Raw genomic sequence first — 8,397 nt, forward strand, 5'->3', positions numbered from 1 at the left:
AAATTTCAATAGTTTTTAAGCTACACATGCAGAACCATAATCAAAATGTCAGAGAGTATGTTTCTGAAAAATACCTAAATTTTCCAAGCCTCTAGGGTCAAAACAGAAACAGTGTGATATACATGCCTCAGTTTTCCTAATCAGCTAAGAAAATACAGCCGTGCCTATCTAAAAATTTCCTCTTTAATAAGGTCTAAATAACCATTAGATTAGATACTATAGTAGGTTTCAACTTCAGGAAGAGCTAAGCCCAGAAGAATGAAGAACAACACTCTGATCCAGAGCAGTCCCTCCAAACAAATAAATCTATAACCAGAAAAATTACTTCTACTTTTCCTAAACTATAAATGGCTTTAGAAGTATTGAGGAAGAATTAACTTCTCTTATGGCAGAAGAACTGAAGTTCCTTCTAAGTAGACAAATCTACAATCTTTTAATGCCCATTTTCATCTCCATGCCAAAGACTTCCATTTTGGAAGGGGCTCAGATCTGCAAAAATTTTATTTGAATACAGACATGTTTCAGGTGAAAACAGATAAGCTGCTATTCTTCATCACACAACATGCCTACAGATCTGTCTCAATGGAGTTTTCATTAGAGCTTACCTTCAGGAAAACAACAGGATCACCCTAAAGGAGACGCAGGGCAGTTAGAACACTACTGTGCTCTCTATTCACAGGGTATTTAAACAGTATAAAGGCATTTTTGTCCTCCAGCAGAATATCTGCATGGTGAATGTGGATATGACAAGAATCAATACAGAGTTAGGAGTTCCTCAGCCTCGAAACTGTCAATGCTCATAAGGCACTTTTAAGACAGTAATATTTGACAGAAGAATAACTGTTTAATCTGCTTTGGCAAAGTGTGGCATATAGATTTTTGAATACAGGAAGCAATCCTGAGACTTAGAGTAAACTCTCTATTCAAAAACTTGTCTGGTTAAAGATAGCAGCTACCAGAAAAGTGAGGAAAAAAACCAAGTGCTATTTCAAAGGCCGATTGATTCGTTATCTCAAAGCAAAGCTGACCCCTCCTCAGTTTTATTCTCTGTACCAGACCAGAAGCTGAATGCCATCAGTTTTATTTTGATATATGTCTGTGGAGTTAATATATGGAGTTAATCATCATAAGAGGCATTTCATACTGGGATGCATACAAACAATTTTATATACCATTATCAGATGTTCAAGAAAATACTCAAACCTCTTTCATTTGGACACCTTTCTACATTCACATTAAGGCAGATGAATCCAACTTTATGTTGCTCTTAAGGTGAGAAACCATGGATCTTGCACCAAATGGAAGTGTTCCGTTTCTGACTTATTTTCAGCAACCATAAACTTGATGATTATTTCGCTATTTACATAATCTGATTATTTGGTTATTTAAATAATCAAATCTATTGATTCTGGACCTGTGTTTTGTAGTTGGCAGAATCCCATGAGTTTGAAAAACTAGGTCCAATCACAGATTAGTCTGTCTCAAAAGATACAAACTCTTCAGGCAAAACCACAAGTATAATGACCAGTATTCTCTCTTCCCTATCTTCTGTATGGTCCTAAAGGAACAACAAGGGAGCAGCACGGGCAAAGTAAAGAGCACCAGTCATTTAGGAAAGAAGTTGAGTGTTCTGCAACACCCACAATGCCTGGAGCCCAATGCCCTCAAACTGGTACTTCCAAACACAGAGGTCAATCACCAATTCTCTAAAAATCACTTGAAAATGAAGATGGTTCTTAATCCAACTTTAACTCTTTCTACCCTGATGAGTAACACATGGAGAGACAGGATATCCTGCACTTTAAAGACAAAATTGATTTTATTTCTGATACAGACATGACTAAATCCTTTCCAATGTATTTATGAAAACTGTAGCAAATGTCTGACCATAGTAGAAAACAAGTGTTTCCTCAAGACAGTATCAAAACTCAACCCTCCCTGGTTGTCTACAGACTAAAGCACACCTTAAATATTTCTGCCATAGCAGAGGCGATTCATCAGAAGAGCAACAATCACCACGCTTTGAGCATGATAGTGTTACTTAAAACAGCAGTCAAAGGTCAACTGTCCTCAGAAGTGAACTGAAACTCTTAAGGTGCAGTCAGTCTGATCTATTAATTTGGTACTCCTCTGACCACATAGCAAGTCATACCAACTTGCTAAACCAGAGAAATAACAACTTCATCCCAAAAGAGCTTGTTATTGTCAAGCTGACTTTGTCTACCATGCAGTCGAACTATCACAAGAACCAAGCATAACCAAAGAACACAGGACTAATCAGTTGGAAACTGAGTAAGAGAGGAAGGGGGAATTGTCTTAGTTGTCTCATGAAACTACACCCTTGCTGGACTTCAGGCATTAAGAAAATTGCACCAGAAGATCCTCGCATGTGGCTCCAAGCATTTTCACACTAGACAATGTTCCTGTTCTGCTGCACATAATCACATTTATAGGGAGTTGTTCCACTAATACTCACCTTTGCCATTTCATGTACTACCGAGTACTTGAGATTTGTTCTGGTCAAGAAATTACTATGAAGACAAGCATTCCTACTTTGTAGTTAGTTATGTTTCTAAAATTATTAAGTTACAGATGAAGCTAAAACTGCCTATTGACTTGGTACTCGCAGTCTTAAGCTGTTAACACTCCCAACCCCCTTTAGCAGTACAAAGGCAGGAAACTGCAAAGAGTTTAAGGTTCAGGGAACACTGCTCACTGCAGTGGAAAACAACTGCTTTCATCATTGAAAGTAAAAACATCTTCTCTCTAAACCATTGAAAGGAAGCTCCAATACACAACTGAGGAATAGAAACTGTAGTTGGTTCATACCTGCAGTTACGCACCTCCCTCTAGCCGATCCAGTCTTCACTCTAAAATATAAGGAAAAAAAGACATTGACTACTCCAGAGTTAAAATCAGGTAATAACGATCATTACAACGCAAACTCCATCTTGTAAAACGCTGAGGACTGTGAAAGTAAAGCATATTTTTAATAACAGAAATCATCATGAGGTGGTAATAACCCTCATTAGACTCAAAAATGAAGTTGCACATTTCAAAAATACAGAGAATAAACGAAAGGGTGCAAAAGAAAGGACTGCAAACACAACATGGCTGAACACAGAAGTCTTGTAGCTTCCTAATAACATTCAGTGGACTTATCCTACCTGTCTGGCTTTTTGGCTCTCATGACAGAAGCAGAGTTACCAACGGCAGTACCCACGATCCTAAGCTCCTGTATTACATTATTTTGACAGCAGCAGCACTAACAGATGACAATGAACCTGCAGATGGGAAGTCTAATGTAAGATAGCATAGATGCAAATGTATGAAAAAGCTCTGAATTAAGGAACACAAAGAACTAACAACACAAGGAAAAAATGTTATTTCTACATCTTAAGCAAATCATCAACCAGGAACCATACAGATTTTCTGTACTGGCACCTCATAAGTAGGGGACGCTGCTCTGTGATTCAGGGTTCTCTTTTTGCAGATTCAGTAATTGACCCACAACACAAGCTAGCATATATTTAAACACAAACTTCGGATTTTTTTGGTTGTGTTTTTTTTTTGTTTGTTTGGTTTTGGTGGTTTTTTGTTTGTTTGTTTTAAAGAATTTCGTCTCTGCTTCCTCCTAGGTTATTTGGCAGAACTACACTCATGATTGTCTAGCAGTATTTTACAGAAAATCCAAATCCATTTACCTATCTATAATCAAAGCAAAACCTGCATCCATCTGCAGAGGGAAGAGTTATACAAGGCTATTTGAGTTCCCACATTTTCATTGCTTTGCAGGCCCTTCATAAGCCTTGTTCTATATTCTTTGAGAAATGTGGATAAGTGATCCATATCCTCTTCTAATTTGTCTTGTAACATACTTGGATATTTATCACATGTACTCATGCCCTCTTTTCCAGAGGGAGATCTCTTGAGAATTTTTATCCCTATTTTTTAGTAATTTTTATTGTTCTAATTTCTTCCTAATTTGTTCAATTGATTTAATAAAATATTATACCCTCTAAAGGAACACAGAATCCTAAAGACAACAACAAAAATTAATTTTCTTACAATACTAGTTAAGAACAATAAAAATCAATCCATGAATCCTGAGAAACATAACTCAGTTATCTGAAATGTGTATTTTCAAAATTATGAATTTATCTTTTCTAGAATATTACTGAAAACTGACTATTGGTCAGGGAACACTTTACATACTTATTTTCGTTCTGTTTCACAATAACATTCTGGATTATGAAGCTTCTACTAGTGATTCAGGCAAATATGTTACCTGAGGACACCTCCTTCCACCTCACCCACATTCCTTTGCTTTTTTGAAGTTTAATTAAAGAATATTTGTTTATGGCCAAAAAATGGTCTCAGATTCCTGCTAGCAGATCTGGCTTCAAAACATCACATAACACAAAATTTTTGTTTTCTTCCTTTTAAACCCAATCTTTGCCAGATATTTAAGCCCATAGAAGTTGTCATAAACTCTAGGTTATATTTCTGTGACAATCAGCTTTCAGAAAAAAAATGAAATGCACAGCTCATTGATCTTTTAAATGCTTAAGAATATACTGGCAAACAACTTTTTAATGTTAAAAAGAAAATCTTCCCTTCGCACACATGTAACTAAGTGAACGCTTCTAGAGAATTAATTTAAAAACTTCAAAGGAACCAAAAGTACAGCTAACATAGCCAGAGGAACCCATAACTCTTGGGAAAAAAATATACACCTCACTGAATCAAAGGTAATATCCAAGACAATAAAAACTTTAAAAAGCAAGCAGCAAATCTGACAACCACCTGTAGAAAGCGTGGGAGAATGCTCTTAAATCATAAATGTTTCTCAAAAGAAAATTGTTTTAGTATGGTTCATTTAATTGTATGCAGAACATAAATACCCCAAATACTTTATCCAAGATTATACATCAGACAAACCTAGCCCAAAGGCCAAAGAATCCGACAACTTCATTTCTTCTCAGAAGAAATCAGGACTTGGATACCTCAGATCAAGGTATATACAGCTGGCATGCTCTAGCAATGTGTGTAGCACAGCAATTTCTGTAATTAACTGACATGGCAGTAAGCTCTTGCGCAAACTGCAGATTCACCCCAGCCCAGCACTAGATGCTGATAGTGAACTGTTTTCATAGTTGCATGAGTGTAGGTTCTTAGTGGGGACAGCAAAACAATTAACAGGTGTAAATTGGGACATCTCATCACAGCTTTTGCAAAGAACATTCTTCCTGAAGTTGCCCCCCGACTGAAGTGCTGCATCTGAGTACAGATGTCACTTCCAACTTCTTCCGTACAAAGCTGGGAGGGACTACGATGCCACCTGACAATTCCATGTAGAAAAACAAAGGTTTAACACTTAGATTTAACACTTAGCCCTGCCAGATCTAAGAGCAACAAAATACACTCTCGCTGATGAACAAACAGCTGTAACTTCTGGTATGCAATATAATATAAATAGAACTGCAGCTGCTAATGAAAACAAGTGGCTCTAGCCACTAAGTACTAGACAATGGATATGAGCCCAATAAATCTAGTGATATACTGCTTTGATACTTAGTGGCAAAACTTCAGTCTCACCAGCACCCAGGACCATCTGTAAGAGAATACCAGATCATTTAATGGATTCTGATCAATGAAATTACTGTCACAGTCAGCACTTGTCTAGACCAGTTAGTTCTGATTTCTCATTACACTTTCCAGGAATTAATGTTCGTCGGATGTCAAGATTACCATTAAAAATTAAAGAGGCTAACAGATAAAACAGACCACATAGCTCAACCTCAGATATATCCTGGCGTCAACAGTCTCTCACATAAATCAACATTCAGTCTGGACTCACTGTGGATTTATATACTTTTAAGAACCAATATGGCCAATAATAAAAACTTGGAAACATAAAAATAACTATTTCTCTGGAGGAAGTGCAGGAGGGAGATAACGATGCATCAGAGAGTGAAGGAGCAAGTGCACTAGGTTAAGTCAGATTACGAATAGAGAGGCTGATACAAATCAGATGAAGTTTCAATTACTGTACAGCTTAGGCTACAACCCACAGAAAGCATGTCACTTTCTAGTAAATGTTATTTATGAGACAGCAAGACAACAGAGATAGCGACAAGAAACTCCTACAGTGCCAAAACCTTACCAAGGAAGCAGCCATGCTTTCTTACCTGAGAAATGCCCGTCTTCTACTGCAATCTTTACACCACCCAAACCTTTCAGCACCAGAAGCTACTTGCTCAGTACCAGGCAACAGCTCCTAGTCACTGCGCCTGCTCACTTCATTTTTGCAGACAGAGCTGTCAAATACTGTTTTCCTCAGTGTTGCCAGCACAAGTACTAATGTGCATACAGGTGGGCAGACAATCTGTACCATTACTAAGTGGACCAGTGGAATTACTCACGACAGTATGTTCGACTATCAGAATTTAAGTCTGTTCAACTTAAGATATAATAGGAAGAACAGAATGAAGAATGGAAGAGGTGCACATTTTGGGACCACTGCAGATTAAGACAAAAAAAAGAGAGAGGAAAACATTTTAAATGCCCATGCTTCAAGTTACTGCAACCAGATCATAAAATACTTAAGATTTGGGATGTAGACCATATCTGCGATGTCTGTTCCATGCCCAGTCAGCAACTACAGCTTAAACATTCCCAAGATCGATCATTAGTCTTACAACCTATAATGAAATCATCAAGACACACTCTGAGAATGCAAAACAACCCTATGGTCTACTGTTGAAAACATGAGATTGGGGCTTAAAAGACATGAGTCCTGTTCCTAACTATGGGACTGAATAGCATTGGACAAGTCACTTTATGGTCCTAAGAGCTTCCATTTGTACAGTATTATCATCTTATTTGTTTTCTTTGTGAAAGATCTTTTGAGAACTAGTGACAGAATGTATTCAACAGGAGTCAGAGAGTATCATCACATTGTTACAGCTGCATCTCAGCTGAAAACGTAGTAAACAGCTTCATAAAAAAAAGTTTCCACAAAACATTTGTCTATTAATAAAAACCAAAGAATCTCACCAACAAAAGATTTAAGCTTGCTATATCCTTCCAGATTATGGCTTTAACGGACTCTCAAAATATCTCAAGAGTTGCAAATACAGAATGTACACACCAACGCAGCATTTTACTTACTTTTTGAGTGAGGATCCAAAATACTCAGAAAAGACGCATTCATGTTTTGCTTTACGGATACTGTACACGCCACAGGAAGATCTATCAAATGTATCCAGAGTTTTATGTCTTTTTTTGGGTAAAAGATGGAGGTGTAGCAAACAGAAACAATATTCTCAGTTTAACCACTAAGCCGCCTTCTAGAAGCAACAACACTAGCTGAACTGTAACAACCTCATCCATCTCAGCCACAAGATTCAAATACTAACACTTTCACTTACCTATCATTAAAGGCAAGATAAAAAAAATCTCAGTGGGAAAATCATCCTTGTGCAGTGTTTAGACAGACACAGTTTGCATAGCTCTGCATTAAAATAAGTTTTTTATAATGGTATCAAGGTACTTACACACTTCTTTCTTTTGATTACACAAAAGAGAATAGATTCAAATCCAAACAGAGAAGACCTATTGCAGGTCTCCCCACAAAGATCCTCAAATGCAATCACTGTTCTGTACTATTACACCTAAAATACTAAAAGAGGACACAGTACATATGACCATTTCCAGCACCCACTGCCAGCTTCAGAAGGAAAAGAATTTGGAGGTGTCCCAACTTGGAAAGATCAGAATTGAACTGGATACAAAATTCTGAGCAGACTTGAAATTCTGCATTTGCAAAATGTTTAAGTATAAACATTTATATTTTATTTCAAAGAAGCACAACTAAGAAAGACTGATTTACCTTAAACTTGTATGTGTCTCTTGCTTGGCTTATATTAGACAAATACTTGCCATGAACTCTACCGTGCAGAATCTGCCATTGCCACGCCTGCAAACCAAAGAGTAAAAATATGCTCAATTATTTTTTTTTTTTGTAATAGGCACATGGTCAAATCCTTTGCAAAAGCAAATGGATACAAGTCTCAAATTACACTCATTTACATCTGCAAAGAACTGGAGTCAATGCTCTATTTTAAGGAATGAATATTGATTCAAATCACTTCCAACAGCAAATAATTTTCATTAACACTTCAAGAGATTTAATATTGGGTGTGTAGAGCTGAAGCTTTAAAAAAATATTTCGTACTATTTCTTTTTTTTCATCTGAGGCAAACACTGGCGTTGCTGTGGGAACATTAACTTAGGAATGTCCTGACTTTTGTTCAAAAACCCAAATGAAATAAAAGCTAACCATTTCACTGCAAAGCAGTTCTTCCTAAGCCTCTGCTCAAGCACTCTGAAGAT

The 8,397-nt window shown here is 37.0% G+C and overlaps 1 protein-coding gene across 2 annotated transcripts in view; it reads right to left on the reverse strand.

Moving 5' to 3' along the window:
* Window positions 1-2,870, reverse strand: part of CELF1 (CUGBP, Elav-like family member 1) — a 44,981-nt gene extending 42,111 nt beyond the window's left edge. For both annotated transcript variants that reach the window (XM_009574115.1, XM_009574123.1), the window contains exon 1: window positions 2,830-2,870. The gene's annotated coding sequence lies outside the window, so the exon portion shown is untranslated. The remainder of the gene's footprint in view (window positions 1-2,829) is intronic.
* Window positions 2,871-8,397: the final 5,527 nt, after the last annotated feature.

Source organism: Fulmarus glacialis, unplaced genomic scaffold (assembly GCF_000690835.1).
Source record: "Fulmarus glacialis isolate BGI_N327 unplaced genomic scaffold, ASM69083v1 scaffold12230, whole genome shotgun sequence".
NCBI lineage: Eukaryota > Metazoa > Chordata > Aves > Procellariiformes > Procellariidae > Fulmarus > Fulmarus glacialis.